The following is a 23,266-nucleotide window of genomic DNA, read 5'->3' on the forward strand; positions in this document are numbered from 1 at the left end:
CATTATCCGCATTATCCACCGGATGGACGGTAGCTTCGTACTTTTTCCACTTTTTGCAAACAGCGATCCGCATGCCGAGCGTAGATGATGCCATATCCCTAGCTTTAAGACATACATTACTGATTGTAAGTAGATTGTAGGAGCCAACAGCACCTAATGAAATTTTTATGAGGATACATTCATAGATTCTAAAAGGTTTTTGTACACTTTATAAGAACTAGATATCAGCACTTTAAGGAACCATAACTATAACTCAAGAATATCATAACACAACATCAATAAAAACCTAAAAACACAGCATGTTATAAGTCGTTCTATGTATAATAGTATATGTTCAGTAAATATTAATTTAAAGCGTGTTGTAAAGGCTATGTTTCGCAGAAATGTGTACAAAACTGGCCGTAACCCGTAATGAGCTAACGGTCAGACTAAACATGTACTGGCACTTGTTTAGTATATTATTAGCTCTTGTGTGGTTCGACAGAGGATTGAGTTTCGATGCTCGATTGCTTTGACGCCATTACATTTGGCTGTAGGTTACAAATTGAAATATTTGGCGAAATTAATGATTTAGTTACAAACTAGCGCTAAGCTACTAATTGCAAAATGTTGTTGTAAATTGCAATTAAGTTGTAATTTAACGACACTTGTTTATGATACCACAGTGGTAGTTTTGTGTCTTAATTCTCACCTTAAGTCCTTGGCATATAGATTAAGTAAACATATTTTTGAGTCAAATGAATGTTTTAAAAGGGTTTATTTCTATAATAAAACTTTACATTATAAAAAAACCGTTTTCCCAGAACTTAGAATCAAATTTGGCGTAAAAAAATCTTTGGTTTAGGCTGAGATTCCGAGAATAAATAGGCCTTCAATTACCGGCGATCAATCTTATCTTTTTTGCATTGGAAACCAATCTATTGCCATACATATTGGGCGGAGTACTAACCTCGGGCTTATGGCAAATTTTTTCAACAGAAAAATCCAATTATACTTTGCGTATTTTGAACCCAAGATGTTGAAACCAGTATGAGATAATGATCCGTAACAATACGCATTAGTACAACGCAATGATTGTTCGTTTCTTCTCTAAATATGACGGTATATCTTCATAACATTGCGATAAGTTTTAAGTAAATGTTTGTAGCATTTGACCCTTAATTGGCCCTGAATTTTAACTCCTGTTATCAACGTCTCAATAGCCTTTGACATATCAAATCGATTTCAAAGACTAACAGCCCACACATGAGCTGTTTATTTAACTCTACATAATAGAAGTTTAAGCAACACAATCTGCTACCTAGATTGCTATAAAACAAGCTTTCTGTACCGTTTTCCAATGACATTGTTTCGCTAGTTCTCCGAATTAAGTGTCTACGAAGGCTGTAAGTAATATCTCTAATTAGTAAACTTTAGCTAACGGGCGCCTTCCTACGCTCAGTCAAACAATACATTCGTACAGTTAATTGATTACAATCAAAACTTGGTATCAATAATCTTGGCCTAAATAGTGTTGCAACACTGGTAATGATTCAGGTCCATATTCGTTGGAACAATTTGCATTTATTGGTGGTATCTTCTTAAATTAATGGCCTGATGGTCCACACGCACGGAGCGCGTGCTCCGCCGGCCAGCGGTCATTTTTTCACGCCGTTCGCGAATCTCGAACACGGATGGTGTAGTTTTTATTGTTTTTGCACACTTGATGGCTTACTGAGGAAGGTTATCATTTACCTTTGTGCAGAGTAGAACTTTCAGATTGTTAAATTTTCTTTAGATATTGGTTATTCAGTTAAAATACATTCAGACAATCCTTTTTTTTTTCTGAGATTAAAAAATGTATCAGTGCCTCGATTCTCTACTACTATCGACTACCGTCAACCGAACTGTCATCGAGAAATTTTGTATGAAAATCTGATCAGCGCCTCTGGCGGGTGTCGTAGGAAACATTTTGGCAGTACATTCTAAATGTCAAATGTCGATAGCTAGCCGGTTGTCGGTAGTCGATAGTGGTAGAGAATCGAGGTACAGGTCTTTATTGCAGTATTTGGACGCAAATTGAAACGCACTTTTATTTAAAGGTTGGTCGTCTTGTATTCAGGAAGTTACTACCTACCCATCCAAGTTTCATTTCGCAAGTCACATCTTAAAAGTAAAAATAAGGATTATAAAATTATTGCAGATGAAATCATATCTTAGAACCACTCTAAGGCCTCTTTCCTTACTTACTTACCTACGGATTTCGCTAATTAGTAAACACTGAACCAGCACCAATAAGATGCTGATTCATAAGAGATTAAGCTCGCTTGTAACTTCGCAGTCATCTGGGATTTCCAAGGTGTTATTCTACCTTTTTTACTCTTAATGATGTTATGGTCAGTTCCATTCAGCCTGGAAGGTTTTTGACCCTCGCAGCCTACGTGCGTGGAAGAACGGAACTGTTTTTATACGACCTCTAAATCAATTATAGCCTAAAGCTAGGTATTATTAGTATAAGGCAGGTAAAATAGAGTTGCCAGTATTTAATTTATCAAAAGCAATTGTTAGCGCGGAAGGTGTCTTTAGAAAGAAAAAATGTAGAACTAGGTAGGTATCTTTTTAAACTTTCTTACACTAAAATATGCAACACTCTATGGTTCGAAGATCAATGTGTAAGAGTATGGTAAAGTGCGGATTAATAACAAGGGGCTTTCGGTACCTTTACCGACCTAAGTGCCTATCTTCTTATCAAAATATTTTACCGACTTTCTAGTACAGTCATCTTAATTGTAATTTATTCTCGAGCTTCTTGACTTAACTACCTAGGTATCTACGTTAGGTAACTTTTTTACCGTCGAATTTATGTCGTAAGTCGAACACAGCACCTGAATCGAATTTTAAACATTGACATGCATATTATTCATACAGGGCGGTAGGCAGATATTTAAATTAAAGCTCCAAGAAGAGGAAAACAGGTCACTTATCTTATACTAAGAAATGCTTCTTTGTAAAAGGTTTCCTATGATTTCTTGAGTAGGCAGTTACTACCTAAATAGGTAGGTAGGTAAGATTGAGAATCGCCCTGTCGGTACTAAATAGTACCTACCTACATCCTTATTTTATCGTGTTACTCGTGCCTGGTTTCTTTTTTAAAACGAAATGATTGACAATTTTTTCTCGATAGGACTGTAATATCAAGAAAAAAATGCCGCAACTAAGAATCGATCTGGCAACCCCAGGGCAACAGTAGCCGTTGAACTAATTGAAAGTACCTATTAATAGGTACCAAAATCAGTTACGAAAATTGATTTAAAAAGTTGATAATATTTTAATACCGAGGCCCGAGGCCTAACCAAATAACCACATAATGAAATAAATTTCTATCGTATCGCTAATGATAGGTTGGCTATCTTAATTCCTAAGGATATAAAATTACTTTCAACTTTGTAGACAACTTGAATTTGATCTCAATTCTCAAGTGAGACTAGGTTCGTAATCAAATAGCAAGGACGTATCCTCCTAGCAGAAAATTAATTATTTTACATACCCACGAATATTAATGAGTTAATTGAGTAATTGCTGTGCATAGTTAATTTATACGACATAAAAATTATGTAGGTAAGCAAGTTACTTGTGCACAGGTGTACATAAAATAGTTAAATATTTCACCTGCCGTTTTATTTACGCAAACAGTTCTCGGCAGTGTGCTACTATTATCACTACAGGTTTGGCAATCGTAAAATGTCGTTTCATAAACTGTGTGGGCTAACACCACCATGAGCAAGGCGTCTTGTGCGGAGGTAGGGTACCCACTGCAAATTTCTCATACCCGCATATACCGCCTTTGCATCGCGCCTACATGAAAAAAACCTTACCAAACTTTCTTCGCAATGTAAGACATAAATAAAAAAAACGCATCAACATCTCCAAAAGTGGCTCGACGGCCGAAAAAATAAAGTTGTAAGTTACGAAACAAGACATAAAACTTTTTACTTACCATAAATGTTATGTAGGTGAGTTCGCAACAATATTCACGTTCAACGAACGAACGAAACCCATTCTCGTCCTGGATTTCCAGTTTAGAACATCTTTTAATTCATCACTTTTTGTTCCGTAGTCCCCAACACACAGTGTAACTTGTCCCGATCACTGTTTATTATTATTTGTTGACACAAAACGAGGTTATTGCCGTTTGCTCTAACATCTGGACCTCACTCGACAGAGATTTCACTCGACGTTATATCTAACAAGTTTGCTTTTACTAGATATGAACACTTGAGAGAGAAACGAATAAGATCACAGTTAACAACAAAGTTAAAACACTTGCAGGTAAACGGTGGGCATAGAAACAAGTGGTCGTCTGTATACGAAAAAAAAAACAAAAGTTTACAACATCGCACACAACTTCCACGTTCAACGCGACGTAACAGTGTGAGTGAATGGAAACACAAACAATATGCAACGCACGCATGCGCGCGCTCGCTCTTCAGGTAGGTATCGCCAGCAGAGATAACATTTTCCCCGAATCATACTGAAATAAATAAGTTCATTTTGGATCTAGTGCCTCATTAGGATTTAGTCTAATATTTTATTGCAGTGCTATGTTGGCACAAAGTAATTCAATCAATAAAAACTATATAGAAATTCGTAGACTACATCCGGCTCAATAATTCCGTCTCTTACTTCAGTAATAATAATTATTCTACTATCAGTATCAAAATAGTAATAAAATGTTATTACAGTTTTCACTTTAAATTGAGTTCTGAACAGATTCATATTTTTAAAAGCCACATCTACAAATTCCATGTATTCAGGCAAACGTTAAATAGCTGGCAACATTATAACTACAACGTCAAGCCCGCCAAGAGTTTACGACGCTGTTCCCACTCACACATAGAACGCTGATCGCTGATTGGTCAAGATGTTGTCGAACGTTTGCCTCCGCCCGCGCACCAACGTCCTTGCAGGCACGGGCCACCGACCGCGACTGCCTGCTCTAAGCTATGGTTACTTGAAACTTTAACAGGTAGATACAAACTTCCTTTATACGTTGCTATGTTATTCCTGATAATCCCTAGTCCCATGAGCTTTGTATTGCTCAGAAAGGTAGCGCGCTTGATTTTTGTATTAGCTTTGAATTCGAGGTTAGTAAGTAACCCACATTTTATACATTTTATAAGATAAATTACTTTTGCCGCTATTTTCACATTTTTTATGTTAAATGTTGCCATTTTATAGTAAAAAAATCTTTGTGTTTATTATCATAAAATCGAATATCACAAACGGCTTCGAACCGGCTTGAGGCCAAAAGTATATTTATTTAATTCAAACATAACTAAAACATAAAGTGCTGCATTATTATGGACATTTCAACATATTGACGAGCATTCTTCACGTGGGTGGCCAGTACACTCGGATCATTTACAATAACAACAATATACTACGACAGCACGCACTACGTTAATATAACTTTTAATACCCGCAAATATGTAAATAGCGCTTAAGTACATTACTTTGGCCTCAACACTCGACCACACGGCCCTTATTTGATATTATAATGTAATATTTTGTATCCGTAGGTAGTAACCTTTGTAAACAAGATATTTTTAAAATAAATAAATAATGAGACATAATCGTTAATGGTGGTTGTCAACAAAATGCCTGGAGCTTGATTTTTAATACATTTTATTTACACGGCTTTTTCTTGGAAGCCGTTATCTATGGTGTGAACTAAGTTCATGGCCTTCTACATAGTACCTACTATAAACCTAACATAACACTATTATTGTACTAAGACAAAATAGCATATATGTATAATAATGTATTTGTTTTCATACATTTAGTCAATTTATCTAGTAGATAGTTTATCTGACACTTATACACGAGCTGTGAAATAATGCAACATTGTTAATACTTCTACTTGATGTAGGTAGTTTGACATCTTAATTAAAATTCAGGCATCTTTTATTCAGCAAATCCTGCAATTATTTTTATACGATTTTTCCTCCTTCCATCTCTCTCTCTCTCTCTCTCTCTTGCTCTTCTTTTGTTCAAAGAGTTAACTTACAAGCGAAAGCTCTAAAAAACAACAAACTTTTGACGCTCTCGATTTATTTGTGGTAATTGTGAATGTCGTGAGTTTGAGATGATTTTGTTGAAAGGCAAGCATATTATTGTTAAAAATGATGTGAGTTTTTCAGAAATACAGAGCGAGCACTTTGCGAATTGAAAAGTTTGTAGGTATTCTGATTCATGTATCTAAGTAAAAAACAATCCTAATTTGCATATTTCGTGTCTTACAATTTTAAGTAGATCATTCACACAGCCTTCCTACGCTTGACTTCTATTGCACTGAGGCACATAAGTATAGCCACATAAAAGTTAAAGTAACTAAAATCAGTATTTCAATTTTAAGGATCAGTATTTTTACGACCATACCAATATGCAACAGTCCCCATAGCTTAGGTTTTATCCGATAAGATTAAAGTGCAACGTTTCAGCGATAAAATATTATTATGCGTAGGAGAATTCGATTGTTTACCATGTTACAATATGTGTGTAAAATCGATAACAAAATTATTTATACACGAACACAACATAAAGTTACTGGAACCTACTTATAGGAGCTATAAATTTGTTCGCTACATATTATTATAATTCATTGAATATTTAAGCAGTTTTAAAGTCAATCAGCATATGTCATTGTACCTACCTACCTATATTAAAACAATTTAAAAGTCAATTAGAATATGTTTTCGATTTGGCAATACGATACTACAAGTAATCATGAGTTGCATTCCTAAATTCTTACGTAGTTTACATACATAAAATCACCCTTTTTACCCGTAGGACTAGGCCAGATAACGCCACTTAGTACGGATCCTTACTAACCTACCTCGCGTCTTTGACATCCGTACATGTTGTCACACAGGACTTTTATAAAGTTTGTGCAACGATGTCCAAAATCGATAAATTACTAAGTATTTAGCACAAACATAATGAAAACATTTCTGTCAGTCAGCCTGGAGCATACCAATAAAGCCTTGACGAATTCATTTAAGGAATTTTCTTATTAAGAACACTTTCGATAACACACTGAGTTACAATGTTGAACAAAATCGTGAAACATTATTTTTTTTTCTCTGAGAACCGTTTTTTTTGCCACCAGTCTTATCTTTAGGGGCCCAAGTCTGTGAACCTGTTACTGAGTGACAAGGGGTGGTTTTAAAAATACACTTGACACAAACATTTTGAGTTGCTACGTAAAATATTCCTGCCGACACGATCAAAAACGTGGTACTCAATTCAGTATTTTTTTGGATTATTTTACTTTCTATTATCACACTGAAATCTATTTCGATATAAACTAACAAAAAAATACAAAGATCTTTTATAAATATCCACCGCTTTTTATCTATTGGTGAGCACACTGTAATTTAAATTTTAAACACAAAAACACCCACCTTTTCTAGAATCCTATGCATAAAATCGGAACTCAATTTTTGTTGTACAAAAAATATATTGCAAAATAACCGCAAGAGGTTTTTTGTCCCTTTTGAGTAACGGTGTTGACCTAATAGCGAATGAATGCAATTTTTGTACAGACTGCGTGGCGACGTGGTGCAGTCGCATGGACTGATAAGGACAAAGGCCATCTTTGTTGTTATCACTTATCGGTTCACGCAGTAAACTGTTCGGAACTGAATCTCACACAAGGCCTCTCATCACTGAGATAAGATACGAAACTCGATACCAATTTGTTGAGTAACCTTGGGCCTGATTTGTGCTCGCGTCAGTGCCTCATTTACATTTTTTAGTTTGTTTGTTTTCGGATCAAATGAGGTTTACCCTTCGGAGTTAAGTTTATGGATTAACTGGTTTTACGTTGTTTGAAATAAATAGAAACATGTTTGAAGTTGATTAGGGTCTTACAGAAGCATGTTTGATAAAACCTTCGTCCATAATACTACCTACCTGTAGCCTAAGTCAAGCCTTACGTAAAAATAAAAAATACTGTCATCTAAAAGTTTCTATGTAAACTTTAAGCCTAAAGAAATAAAACATTATCTAAGCTTATGTTATCAATAGTAATCTCAATTCCTCAACTTAGAGCCGGTAGTAAAATAGATGGTATCAGCACTGCTTATCATTCCACGCCAGTCGTAAAATTCGAACAGGGAAGGCACATAGTAAGATACCTCGACATACAATAGAACATAGCGTAAAATCATCAACATAATTCGCACGAACTCAGTTGTTGCGAACCAATCCGAACAATTTTCAACTGCTACTTGATTGAAAATTGGATACCACAATCAAAAGTTTAAAGCACGTAGCTAAAATTACCAATACTTTACACAGCTTCCTATTACGGTTAATGACAAAAACACGGCCAATTTAAATTGATTTACAATACATACTGAGTATGATAAGTAAAATAATGGTGTACATTAGTCGTGGACCGGAGAAAATCACGGCCGATGTCGAAATATCTCGGTGACAACGTACAAACTGTAACGGCATTTGATGCGCGTGGGCAGCCAACTGGGAGCACGCGAGTATGCGTGGGAAAAGTTCCAAATTCGAATGAGAATCTAGTTTTAAATTATAGGTTTTTGAATGAAAATACGTCTATGATTGGCTGGTTACATAATAACAACAATAGTTAAATGCAATGTTTTGGACACGCATGTTATAAGTTACTATCTATTAGCTTCATATAAATTTTTGTGTTAAGTATCGAATAGATATTGCATTTTTGTAAAGATCTCACGATTACTGGAAGATTGACGATCGTCATAACCAGTAACATAGTTGAATGATTCTGTGATTAAAGTGTTGACAACATGTCCTATAAATAAGTTCTCTTGCAAAAAGATATTCGGTTGAAATTATTCTTCTACAGAGATCTATTGAATTTAATCACTGTATTTTGGTTTGATGGACACAATTCTATAATAACTTCAAACCAAAACCCGCTTTTCTCATCGCGTTATATAAGATCATCAAGTTATAAATTGACTTCGGAAAACAACAGTACGTCTATTTCGTTTTTTTAAATCCAACATTTGTAATGATCACACACAATGTGTGGTTAGACTTTTAAATAAAAAAACCTTCCAAGAGCGTGGCCAACAAGCATTAAATTGCATGTTACGTGTGAATAACGAACGGACAGACGGAAAATTATATAAGGATTCCATTTGTGCTATTAGCCACGGAATCGCGATTTGCCGTGGCGAGCTTCAACCTCAGAACTAAACGTATGAGGGATTGTCATAATTATTTACAATATGAAAAACAATAACTTTAATATTATTCAAAAATTAATTTCCAATTTATATGACATCGACATACGTGTGAACTATTCGCACTGCCTAAGCGCCTACGGCCTTTGATCTGAAAAAATGCCGTGCAATTCTTCTTTATCATGGATGTAATATTTATTTTTAATTAAAAATCGTTTTGATAGCATCCTAACATTTATACCCAGTAAGAGGAATTATGAATGTCCATTTACAACGTTCACATGGCATATTAAAAAATATAGTTTATATACCTGTTGTTTAATATTGAATTATAAGTATTATGAACAAAAACAATATAAGTGTATCATGTGCACGGAACAATAAATAAAACGTGAGACAATTTCCTCGTCAAAAGAATTTTAATTTATGTAAGTTGCGTTGACCTCAATGACACTACATTACACAAGGCACAAACAAATAACTTACAATATGTTCACACTTTACTATAAAAGTAAAACAGAAAAAGGGATAATGTGGTCATTCGTAGTCAAATGCACTCGATGATCGGAAAATGTTCAGCGATGCAAAATTTTTGGTTCAAACCGGAAATATGAGCAGCCATTTTGTTAAGAGTTCATACTTCAGAGATTGCGTGAAATGCCCACCCCCTCTGTTATTATAAAAGCGACAGTTGTTAAACAAATAGACCTCCGTGTAACTTGAACAGTTTTGACACAAGATTGACCATTAAATAAACGTATAAAAGATTGCCTCTTTCCAAGAAAACGTGTCCATAAGGAAAATTAGTAACAATACAACACTTTGTAGAAGTAATAACGGGTTGACCGCCGTAGAACTCGGTCACACAATCGTAACCTCATATACCATTTTAGTCACAAAGCCAGCTTTTGTGCTTATTTCTCAAGGACCATACGTGTGGTCCGATAAAATAAAAACATCGGGCCTACGTACCCGGCTGTAATGTTGACATAATATTTTACTGTATTTTATTACAAAAAGTATCAACTACACGATTGTTACGTACACAAACTTTATGAGTTTTTATTTTGACACCGTTTATGTCATTATTTCGCTAAATTGTTTAAATGTGGTGGCATTTAGGGATTAAGAATATAATTTTGATATTTTAATTCGCGTAAGTTGAACTTAAGTGTCTCTTTATAAAACTGGTGACTTTTTCAATATTACAATCACTTTAAGTATATAAAGGTGTTTAATATTTAATGATATAATTTGCTGCGGAATTTAGTGCAGCTACTGTCGCTATTATGAAAGAATTTAAGTGCATTATGATAAAATCTCTCATACATGCTACCGAGCTTAAAAATGGCTTATATGCATATTTTTTAAAGACTACAGATGGAACCTTAAAAATGCTATTTACAACAGCTATAAAGCCATTACTAGTAACTAGACGTGGTTATAAAAAAAACAATACACTACAATAAATAATCCACGACCAATACAACAAATAAAACTAAAAAAACCGTACAAAGAAGGTCAACCTTGAAACAGCGAAGATGCTGCTATTTCTGTGTATTTCTACCTGGAATTGTCTATGTTCGGAGTTCGGATTCAAAAGAGCGAACTTACACCCACATGATCATAAAATGTCAAGCAAAAGATTAGAGGATGTTGCAAATAATAAATCCGTTATTTATATTCTTTCGCATCTACACACTACTGATTTTATTGGTTTTTTCCCATAGTTACGAGTAGTAAAAAGATTTATAGTAGCTCTGGTATAGTGTGGGACAAAAGGCCTAAAGAATTAAAAAAACTTGTGGTTCATTTACATATTTTAACAAGATGTAGACTGCTTAATGGTTCGTAGTGATCAGATGTTCTCAGACAAAAAGTCTTGGGTTTGAATTCTAGATTGGGCATTTTGGGCACTGGTGTTTTCAATATCTGTACCTATCATAATTTTTTTCATCGTTTATAATGGTTTCCTATTTCATCTTCAAGAAGAAAATTAAAGTAACCATGTTGTTCTCCAAACATTCAACTTTTATTCGTAAAGTAGAAAATCTTTAGACATATTTACAAAAGCAACACAGTTTTATTGCAGTTTGATAGTGTTATCTAGCACATTATACAGGCATATCTTAATACCAGGAACTAGTGAGAAGCATAATGCGGCATAAACAATGACCTCACCTACAGCAAGCACATTTATCATGCGCTGACGCAGACGGTCTGTCTTGACGCTTATCTGCACACCAGTAGGTCTATTCTATTCAGCTCTTTGATATCACAAGGTGCGAAAAACTGCTTAGTATCCAGTACCCACCCTTAAACATGAAGGATCAATTTACAACGTAGGATTGACAAACAACACCTACTATTATAATTTGATACTACGATTAATACTTTTGTGTTACTCTTTCGGGCTAAGATAAAGAACGATGAGACTCCCCGACTTATGGAAGATAAGCGATTATAAAAGCCATTTACGTACTATTATTGAGTAAATATAGGTAAAGACAAGTCACCATCATAGCAAGACATAATCATTGCTATGATAATTATGAATTATTCGTAATTTAGAATGTAATACTTAAAACGAGAGTGTTGCTCAAGCTGCTTACTACAGACCGTATTCGTCAAATGATAAAGAAATTTCTTCATGTACTTATAATTTTATAAATTATTAAGTGTTTCCACAAAATCCTTCATTCAAGACAGCTTTATCTTCATCTCATTAACATTCCACATTAAAGATTTCACGCAGATCGTTACCGTTAATACTGCATCAAAATACAAGTCACGCTACCATACAAAAGGCAATTGTAGTAATTTTGTTAAACAAGTCTTTTACATAGCCAATGCGTATGTATAATATAATAAGCATAAATAGAGCGAATACGCTGAGAAAGTACAACAAAAGAAATTATATACATCCAAAAATGTGTAGTCATTATTTTCATATTTGGTTAACAAAATAAAACCACTTTCTTACTTAGATTAAAATAAAAGATTAGTTTAATTGTCTTTAAACAAAAACTTAGCACGGCATAACTGTGACCAGAAATATGATACGTGGAGAATTAATTAAAATATTTAAGAGATTATCGGTCACCATCTGACTAATGAAAGCCACGGAAGTCTTTTATCGAGATGATAGTTAAAAGATCGTTATTAGATAAGGCTATGAGAGTAGCAGACATGCAATCTGCCATTGGCTGAACTCACTCCCCTGAAAATATGTTTAAATCTGAATCAGACGAGAGAAGTTTGTAAAGATTGTAGAAAATTCTCTGGTCGCTGCCTACCCGTATGGTAAAAGGTATAGTATTCATTTTATTTAGGTCTCATCCTCTTATCTTTAAAATGAAAGGGCCCTGTGGGCTTTCGTTGAAGCTTTTTCACTGGGATAAACGACAGAACATGTCTTTCTTATATATGAGCTATGAGCTGATAGGTACTCTAAAACTCTAATTATGAAGCTACATCTGCAATTTTGAAACCTAGTTTATAAAAAAGAGCAGTTTGTCTAGTTTGTTTTCGTGATATTTGCTAGACTGTGTGACGTAAACACCAGTCTAAGTGCCGACTTTATTGACATAGCGTGATTGCACCTCATTAATAACACTACTCAAGATAATGTAAGTGTTTTATTATATTGCCCCACATTTAAATCGTGCCCCAAAGCGGTATAAATAAACTTAATGTAAATTTACATGCCTGTCATTTTGATTTCAATGGATGCATTTTTAGAGCCGCATAAAATTCGTTCTAGACTTTTAGATCATGAGCGTGTAAAACGACAGACATTCAGATTTGTATTAGTTATGGAACGAATGAAATTATCAGCTTCAACGTTGTAGGGCATGGTAGCAAAATAGGTTAGACGTAAGCAACCGTGCGGAAATGCAGCGTGTACTCATAAAATTAGAAGCTAATAAGGAATCTAGCACAACCGGTTAGAAGCTGCATTATAATTACATTAATGAAAACCCGTCTATCTAATGAACACTTAGCAAACACTAATGCTACGAAAGTGTCATTCCAACATTTTTTACATTAAAATTCTCAATTTCACCAAAAAATAATCCCTTCTTAATTAATACAAGTTAATTTTGTAAATTGAATGTTTAATTTGGTACCCACTTAAAACTTTAAACCTGATTTTTCCATTTTGGGATGACCTAAACCTTCCGTTACTACGTCCTTAATTAAAAAAGGAGCTTATGTAAGATTTTAAATCCTTAATTGCCATCACGTTGTAGTTTATCAACGTGATCATATAATCAGGTTTGCTTATCCTACCCCATAAAATGATTATTAAATATGATATTTAATATGGACCTGGCGGTCGGAGCCGCTCGCTTGATATGGTAAGCTCACAACTTTCTACAGCGTGCCACCAGTGTAACGTGATCTGCGGAATAAATCAGAAATACGTCATGGTCAAGTAAAGTTAGTTCGGCGAAACAGCCTGTGTTGAGACTAGGGATCCGGTTATAATGGTGGAGGTTTAGTTTCACTTCGCTTCTGTAAGCCTGAGGCATGGGTTTTATTACTCGTAGGTGTTTTGACGACGTCCGTCCGCTTTGTTACGTTGTGTGGTGCTAACGTCTTTATAGACGTATAAATCATGTGTCCAATATTCGCTTGTAAAAAATTGATTAGAAATGTTTTCTAGACAATAAAATCATAATAAAAGCTGCAGTAAATTTAAGATTTGTTAAACAAAATTTGATAGAGACGATTGATGTATTTGGGACGCGCGGCGCCCGCGCCGTTGACAATCGAACAAAGATTACAAATTTATGTATCTGTGCTTCATAATTATGTTAATCTGAGATTACATGATAGTGTGGAATGTTTGTAATCTGATACGACTTAAGACAATCCGTAGATGTCTAATGCTAAATAAATACTTCGCCATATATCGCTAATCTTCCGTCAATCGTTGGAACTATTATAGATCATTGTCTGCAATTGAATGCGTACAGTAGAACTTCACTGTTCTTTGTCACCCTTCTTCGTGTACTCTGGTCTATTTTAAGCTGCAGCACACGATGAACAGGTTGCTACTTCAATTCATTAATATTAATTGTTTGGAGCAAGCTATCGATCGCACTTTGCAAAAAAGATCTATCATTCATCGTCCCTTTTACTTCCATTAACCACAGAGTCATTGCTTATCAATATTTAGCGTCGTGCGTTTCAATGATTATTTATCAAAACAAAGTTAATAATTAAAAATGCTCAATTCAATCTTAGCAATGTGACTTTATGTGTCAGTATCTTATCTACCGGTCATCAATTCGTAAACGTCTACATAAACCTCAATAAGTAGGGCCGGTAATAATCATGTGGTTAAACGCAATATCTTTGCTTACCTTTTATATTAAATTGTATATAAACTCATTGTATTTTCTTAACAATATAAGTAAATATGAATACCGATAGTGAACCGAGTCGTGTTCATAACCACGGTTATACAACGCGGTGGTGCGCGGGTCGTGAGGCCTCGCTATTGGGTCAAGGCACTTGCACTTCTGAGCTAAAATCGTATTATATCATTGTTTTAAATAACTACTGATTAATGATTAAGCACTAGTACTTATATTTAAATGCTAAAGTCTATTATAAAACTGGTTTTAAGTGATTCTTTGCAACTTTGAATAACATGAGCGCTCAATATAGTCCCACAAAAATGATGAGAACATTTATAGCTAGCATCTTAAAGAGTAATCCGATATCATGTAGAGTCAAGTTTCTGACCCTATATGCCCAACCCTGAATCTATTAGCCCTTATTTTACAAAAGGTTTAGGGAATTTCAATTAGTTTATATTGTTTTACACGAAGCCTTCTACAATTCCTTGTACTGTTCAAAGAATTTCATTTACAGTGCCGACATATGAATTAATATTTGCTTTTAGGTCTTTAATTACCAATCCGGGTATATTTTTCTCATGACTGTGTACGTTACTGACTTGAAGCGTAGGTGCTTCCATAAACATGGCATCCGTGTTCACACACGTCTAGGTAAACAGCAAATATCAGTGCATTCTACAAATATTTATGAAGGCAATTCTTTTCGCCTCTGTCTACTGACATTCTGTTTGTCTTTTGATTTTTCACCCAAACCACTATACACAAAAGGGTTCTTGTTTAAGTAATAAATGATTTGAGCAGACAAAGCCTGATGTCTAACTATGTATATCTAACTTATGCTGCGATTACTATAGTTTAGTATGATGTGTAACAATTATATAAATGTTATACGTGGCGACATGTAATTGGCTATCTGTAACTTAACTAATAATATTGAAAATAAGAATAAGCAGTACCTCGATTCTCTACCACTATCGACTACCGACAACCGGCTAGCTATAGAATTTTGACATTTAGAATGTACTGCCAAAATGTTTCCTACGACACCCGTCAGAGGCGCTGATCAGATTTTCATACAAAATTTCTCGATGTCAGTTCGGTTGTCGGTAGTCGATAGTAGTAGAGAATCGAGGCACTGTTGCACCTCCTTAAACAAATAAATAAATACCTATGGTCACAGATTCAAATCTGACCCGCGACTGAGTATTGATAAAAAAAACAATATTATTTGATAAACGTTCATCTTCATAAATGTGCAATACAATCATTGCAGTGATTAATAGTAGCGATCAGACTCTATATTACTGAATACTGACTGAATGTACCTTGCATGTAATATTTTGCTGCAGTAAAACATTCATTTTGCATAGCTTTCTAAACATTTACATTATAATGCTGACCTCTGATCATCATAAGAACAGATTTACGAATGCTAGTCGTCTTATATTCCGTTCTCCGTCATCCTGGTAAGACCACGGTAGTATGTTTTGCGTAAAGAATGTTTCCTGCTACACTAAGCTCGGCATGAAAGAACTACGACCGGGATATTTTGATGTGCGAGTTTACAATTTGATCGGGGAAAATGATTTAGTAGTTTACCCCATAACTCATATACTGACTAGGTACATCACATCGACATTAACGTAGTTAGAATAGTATATATACACAATAGTTAATATTGAAGATTTTTTTCTAAAAAAAATATTTCCATCCTGTCAATAAATCTTATTTCGAAGTGCAATTTTATCAAAAAAAGCAGGTGACTTCTAATCGGTCGGTGTTTTTTTAAGGCACTACATTATACCCTTGATGATCAAGTACACAAGTAGATTAGTGAATAAGTTATTATGGATAACGTATACACATGGTTTCGGTTTCAAATGTCGGTCTTATCCCTTACGAAAGATAAAGTGACAGAAATTCTATGTGAAATTCAGGTATGATAAGGATGTAATACTCTATCCAGAATAGATAGTAGACCAGCAATTAGCGTGCATAGCGTAGTATATTAAGCTACGACCTAGATTTCGTCTATTTTTATCTTCTTTCAACATTTTATCAAAGCCTAGACCCAAAACATTAATAGTTTTTACCTTCATCCTTTCAAAAAACAACGATTCACTTAAACGGCAATTTCGTAAGGAAATGATGCAATTATCAATGATATCATAGCGTGGCGATGGTCTGAAGCTAAATAATTAAATAATTATATGTGCAATAAGTACATTACGTTTGTATCCGACATGGAAGTGAGGTGTAATGAGTTTGACCGTGGTAGGACTGAAGGCTATTGTACGTTCTCTAGATTTGTAAAAACTTCACAAAACGATACGTTTTATTTGTTTTTGATTCGATTTTATTATTAAACAGCTATTCTTCACGTATGTGTTTGTTTGTGCGCAAATGTAAGTTTAACTTGCTTATTATGTTACGTTGCCAAGTATAAGTTAGATTGACACGAACAAAATTGCCTTTTTCAATTTACATAAGTAAAGAAGTAGTCCTATTTTGACCCATACATAATTATTTTCTGAGTTACATTGAAATAAGATACTTCGGCGTTGGTCACAGCTCTCCCCCCGAGCCAATGAGAATGCCATCAAAAACATTCTGTAAAAACCTCAAGTCTCGCCGTAAAAAGTGGTGAGATCTATATAATACCAAGTCGATTAATCTATTTAGTCTCTACTTAAAGGACCTCCTGTCTTAAGTTATTACGTATGTTATTATCATGCCAATTAAAAAAAGATACCTTTAAAACAAATAGACCGACCTGGCCATCGCATGATTTAATTATTACTATGTATCAGACTACACAGCACGACGAGAAGTTAATGCTCCTGAAATGTTAATGGCGAATTTGTGTTTTCTTGCGATGACCAAGTCGATCTATTTGTTTTAAAGGTATCTTTTTTTAATTGGCATGATAATAACATACGTAATAACTTAAGACAGGAGGTCCTTTAAGTAGAGACTAAATAGATTAATCGACTTGGTATTATATAGATCTCACCACTTTTTACGGCGAGACTTGAGGTTTTTACAGAATGTTTTTGATGGCATCTCACTTCTTTTTGTAGAGCGAACATAAGTCCGATTTGTATGGAAAGACGTTTTTTTTCATAATTCAACATATTTTCCTATGGGAATGTTGTTCAGTTTCATGGGCTAAACACCCTTACCCACCCTATACCCCCTCCCGTTATGCTTCATATAGTAGGTCCCTATTTACACCTATTTATTTTATTTTCTACAGTAATAATAATTTATTAACTGCAAATGTAACATTGTAATCTTATACATTTATATGGGATTACAAAGTTATTGTTGCAGTTGGTGTATTTAGAAAACTGGACCGAAATTAGAAAATATAAAAATTTTCCCATGATTAAGACACTAAACCCTATTTGTATTCTAAATTTTAAGCTTCTAAGTCTGCTAGAAGTACCTTAGACTTTTGATGATCGGTGAGTCAGTGAGTCAGTGAGTCAGTGAATCAGTGAGTGACAAAATTCAAAATTTTAACAAGTTGTCATTCTTAAACTACTGGTTCAAATTGGCTGAAATTTTAAATATACCGTGTTTATACAATGACTAATTGGTTGCTGAAAATCCAGGCTTCTTGTTTTATCCACAACGAAATTATAGGGGTGTCAAAAATAGCCCGAATTGCTTCGAGAAAAGGATGTTACGGCCGTGCCGCTTTTTTTTTGCTCGACTTGCGGGGGCACTTCCGTGCCCCCAGATTTTGTAGGTTACTTATCAAATAAAATAATTATTTACAGATCAAAACACGAACTGCACTTAAGGTCTTACTTCACTCTAATTACGAGAAAAGACCTGTACTCAGCTGTGAGGACAGTGGGCTAAATAAAATTGATTCATTAAAACACGACACGTAATCAATTACATATTTACCTACCGTTATTTTCCCTTCTAATGCTTATAGATATGTAGAGGAAAGTTATTTCGTTTTAATGATTAATTTATTTATTCCATGAATGAATTATACAGTATGTTCGCATATATGTATTTTTAATCATATAAGGGTTCGTGGTATTAAAAAAAATAACCACAAAAAACCTTTTGCTAAAATCCTAAATAAAAACTATTTCCTAAGTTACATTTTGGAGTCGGTGCCAACCAAAGTACCTCCCTACTTTGAGTTATAATATGGGTATGTTATGTAAGGAAGAATTATGTACCAGTTTTAATGATTGTTGATCATTCAAACTTAACTAAATAAATATAATTGACAGCAGAAGTAATAATGTTTTGATAATGAATTTGAACTATAACGGCGGCCGTGACCGACAAGGTTGAAAGTTCACTATCTGTTGTTACAACGTTGTATGATGTACTAGCTGACCCGCGCAACTTCGCTTGCGTCACATAAGAGAATGGGTCAAAATTTTCCCCATTTTTGTAACATTTTTTATTGCTACTCTGCTCGTATTAGTCGTACCGTGATGATATATAGCCTATAACCTTCCTCGATAAATGGGCTATCTAACACTAAAAGAATTTTTCAAATCGGACCAGTAGTTCCTGAGATTAGCGCGTTCAAACAAACAAACAAACTCTTCAGCTTTATAATATTAGTATAGATAGGTCAGCGAGCAATAGTCCAAACAATATGATACTCATACTATTATACCATCAAATGATACATATAAGCACCTTAATGTATTTGTTTGTAATGTTCATCTTCATAAAAGTATTTCTTATAAAATCCTTGCTGAGAAACTAAAAGTGTATTGTGCTGTAAGTTCTGTTTAGGCACATTTTCAAATATACATGTAGTTAATAATACATACCAGCACAAAAATGAAAGGTAAACACCAGAATTTTATATCTTTCGAAGAAAAATCAAGTTTTGATTATAAAATTCTTATGATACAAAAGTATTAGAACAATATTTGAAGTTACAACAGTGTGAGTTGTGACCTAATAATATAGCCCAAATTATTAATTAGTCAAAATATCGGCAGAATATATTATTATTGGCTCTATAAAAGTAATTTATGGAGACGTTGATTGTCAAATCAAAAGTAGTTATTCGTTGTGATGATTGATTCTTTTGCCAAATATTACAACACCTACTTAACATAAAACGTTGCTTAAACTAACACAGAGATAGCCAACCTTTTTTTCAACTAAAAGTTACACAATTTTTGATAAACGAAGAGCTTTCACCTTTAGATGATAGAACTTTTTCAAATCATTTTGTGACTCCTTCACGTCAAAAGATATACTTTATGCCCTAAAACAATCTACCACCATACTACCATATTCTACCTCACCGTATAATTAGGTTATTATATTTCCTTAACAGGAAATTTACTTCTAAATACCATTTTAATACTTAATTGGGAACTAAAAGTAACAATTAACAATGTTTATTATGATCGATATAAATATCTAGGCTGCTATAGTCATATAACGGTGTAACACCGTTATATGACTATAGCAGCCTAGCTTCTATCGCCCACTTCGCGAAAAGATTACAAAGAGATTACATAAATTATAAAGATAAAATCGCTACATGTAATTTTTCTAAAGGTTTACTACTCCTGTTTTAAACTTCATTCTTCACAAACACGCGTAGGAAGTGAAGTGGCTGCAACTATGCGGACACTTGTGTCACTAAAATTGTTTACTAACCGGCTTGCCTCTGTGCTCTGTCGCTAAGTGATCTTAAAATAACACATTTTAACATACTAAATTACTTAAACTGTACTTTTGGATACTTATTTCTAAGGCTAAACTCCGCTAAACCCATAACATTTAAATTTTAGTATTTAATGTTTATTATATTATCAGTTATGTAAGAATAGACACTAACGGGCATTTATATTCCCTTGAATTGCTTGACGTTTCGGCGCAGGTAACAATGGCTATGGATGCTAAACTCCATAATAAATTACTTGCTGAATAAGGTATAAGCACAAGTTAAGTTGACTAAAAACTTCTGAACGTTTGGTGGATTTAAAGAATTGTGTTTCAGTTCAAACTAGACTAAATTTTAACTCAAGGCATCTTTTTACGCCGAAAAAGTCGCAAGCCGAAGCTAGTCTACTATATAAAAACTATAACACTACACTGCCATCATAACAAACAAATGTACAAAATAAATAAGGCTCTAACCTTGTAAAGTCTATTAAGCAGAAACCACAATAGCAAATTCCTCTTAAAGGCCAACAATCCGAATTTGTTAGAAACTTATGTAATTCAAATCGCCATAATTTATTACAAAATCAGTGCGGGCGGATCACAAATCTTATTATTATGTTTATTGTTTTAGCGCCGGCGCACGATTTGAATTTTATACCAGCTTATTCGTACGGCTTTGTTTGTTATTCTTGTTTATGATTATACGCTATATTAGCACACACTATGCCGCTGCCAAATACTGTTATGTAAGCAACTGGCTCTATATGTGCCAAAAGACTTGCTGGATCTGGCTTAAAAACTCTTTTATACTGATTTTATAAATGCAAGAGATTGGACGTTTGGTTAGAAGTATGGATGTTCGAACTTAATCGCGCCAAGCCTACTGCACAAGTGGAACAAAGATAATTAAAATTTGTTACTTGAATTAACACAGGACATTTTTTAATCCTGAGAAACCTTTTGCAAGCATTTGTAGGCAGTAGCTTGTATCGTAAGTGTTAATACAGTTTTGTCAAGCTGCTCAAAGAAAACCAAGTGTATCACTATAAAACTATGAACTCTAGAATACTCCCACTGATCGCAAAAATCAATTTGTCACGATTTAAATCCACATGATTGAGAGCAACCGTAACTTAAAACTGTACGTGCTAATCCTTCTAAATTATAATCTCTATATTAATGGTTATAGAATGATGATATTCATATACCTATTAAAGTATGTTTGTTTTATTAGGTTTGGGCTTTACCCCGATTTGTATAAATTACCTGCTCGAAATTCATGGTAATCCATATTCCTGTTAGTTTGACGTCATGGCTCATAATAGATAAATTAATAATTAATTAATTAGTTGATATAATTTCTCCTTACACATACCTAATTAAAGAGTTATTTAATTAGTTTCCTAAATCGTAAAAACTACTTACGTATGATGAATTCTCGTTTAGATATCACACCAGCTCAGATAGTATTAGTAATATAAGATTTACATCCGGAAAATCAGTGCACAGTCACACACACAACTCCTTCAGTCTGCAGACCTTAGCAGTTGTTTTAAAATCGCAAGGCTTTTTACAAGCCAAGATAGATAGTTCAGAACAGATCTATCAAAGTCTGTAACTTGGCAGGGCTTTTTAGTTTTTCACTGAGAAACGTAATGTTCCTTGAATTAAGTATTCTGGCGATGGAAACAGTTTGTTAATATCCCTTATGCCACGCGACTGAGGTTTGACAACCTTTTGTAGGTCACAGGCTCAATTTGCCAATGACCTTGTTAATAATGATAAATTTAATCGGATGTACAGTAGTGGGTGGCAAATATCAGTGGTTATTGGTTTCCGGTATTCAGTGATAGGCGATTATTCGTTCCATTCGTAAAAAACCGATTTTAGATTGCCTTGTCAAAAATTTCTTAATGTATACATAATGCTTTAACAAAATATAAACTTAGGAATCATCACAATTCAGATGCTAATATCAAGAATGTAAGGTCAGCGCAGATTTCAGTGCTTGTAAAATACGATGCTCTAAGAATCATTGTGATTTCAACTGGCACACACTACGATAAAGATACCAAGACTTGACCTCCCTTAAACCGTCTTACGAAACTTAGTTATCGACAAAGGAAAAATTTGTTATTTGAGAGGATTTTCTGTTTCAAAATATTGGTTTTGTACATTAAGCCTAAGTTTATCGTGTGAACTGAGTTACGTCATACGGCGCCTGTTAAGACAAAGTTCAGTCCGAGATTTTATGTTCAAGAGGTTTAAACAGTATGGTGCGCATTAACAGCCAGTAGATCGTAAAATATGTATATCTATCGTAAATCAATGACAAATAACACATAAACCCACGTTGACTTTTGTAGTTCTAAACTTATAAGCTGGTAGTAAAAGCCTGTAAGTTGCAGTTCACGACTAAAGTCACTCGTCAGAATAAACAGGTTACCCAATCACCTGTAAGTGTAACCTCTTTATCATGCCTAGATCCTGTAAGTTAAGACAAAAAAATAAAGCGTAGTCGTATTTTTAAAAATAATATTATATAGGTCTTTATTGGCAGGGTTGACCGTCTATCCTGTATCTTTCCTAGGCTGCAAACCATATAGTTAAACGTTTCTTCAAAATATTTTTACTTTTACATCCTCTTCTTATCGTATGGTTAGTGGTCAACCTAGTGTCAAAGGTGTTCAAGCCGCTCGAAGGCCTTTGACGTGGCTTAACGACTGTTATCGTAGTACATAACAACCCGCCACCGGGACCGACTTTTCACGTGCCCTCCGAAGCACGGATATACATTGCAGCTATAGCATCACGCTCATTGCGCTTTGTAAACGTAATTATAATAGTACTGCACCCTTACTTCGACTACAGACAGTTTTTGAAGGAAATATATTATTCTAAAAACCAAAAATCGATCGTATCATATCGCAAGACGTGAAGGGGCATCTAAATATTTTGTAATGCGGTGTTGCTGCTTCGTGATAAGAATGTATA

The 23,266-nt window shown here is 34.4% G+C and overlaps 1 protein-coding gene and 1 long non-coding RNA gene across 2 annotated transcripts in view; both read right to left on the reverse strand.

Moving 5' to 3' along the window:
* The window catches only part of Sema5c (Semaphorin 5c), a 37,949-nt gene extending 33,528 nt beyond the window's left edge, over positions 1-4,421 (reverse strand). The window contains exon 1 of the mRNA XM_076128308.1: positions 3,977-4,421. The gene's annotated coding sequence lies outside the window, so the exon portion shown is untranslated. The remainder of the gene's footprint in view (positions 1-3,976) is intronic.
* Positions 1-15,723, reverse strand: part of LOC142982038 (uncharacterized) — a 51,362-nt gene extending 35,639 nt beyond the window's left edge. The window contains exon 1 of the long non-coding RNA XR_012959959.1: positions 15,556-15,723. This is a non-coding gene — a long non-coding RNA (uncharacterized LOC142982038). The remainder of the gene's footprint in view (positions 1-15,555) is intronic.
* Between the last annotated feature and the right edge of the window lie 7,543 nt (positions 15,724-23,266).

Source organism: Anticarsia gemmatalis, chromosome 21 (assembly GCF_050436995.1).
Source record: "Anticarsia gemmatalis isolate Benzon Research Colony breed Stoneville strain chromosome 21, ilAntGemm2 primary, whole genome shotgun sequence".
In the NCBI taxonomy this organism is placed as follows: Eukaryota; Metazoa; Arthropoda; class Insecta; order Lepidoptera; family Erebidae; genus Anticarsia; species Anticarsia gemmatalis.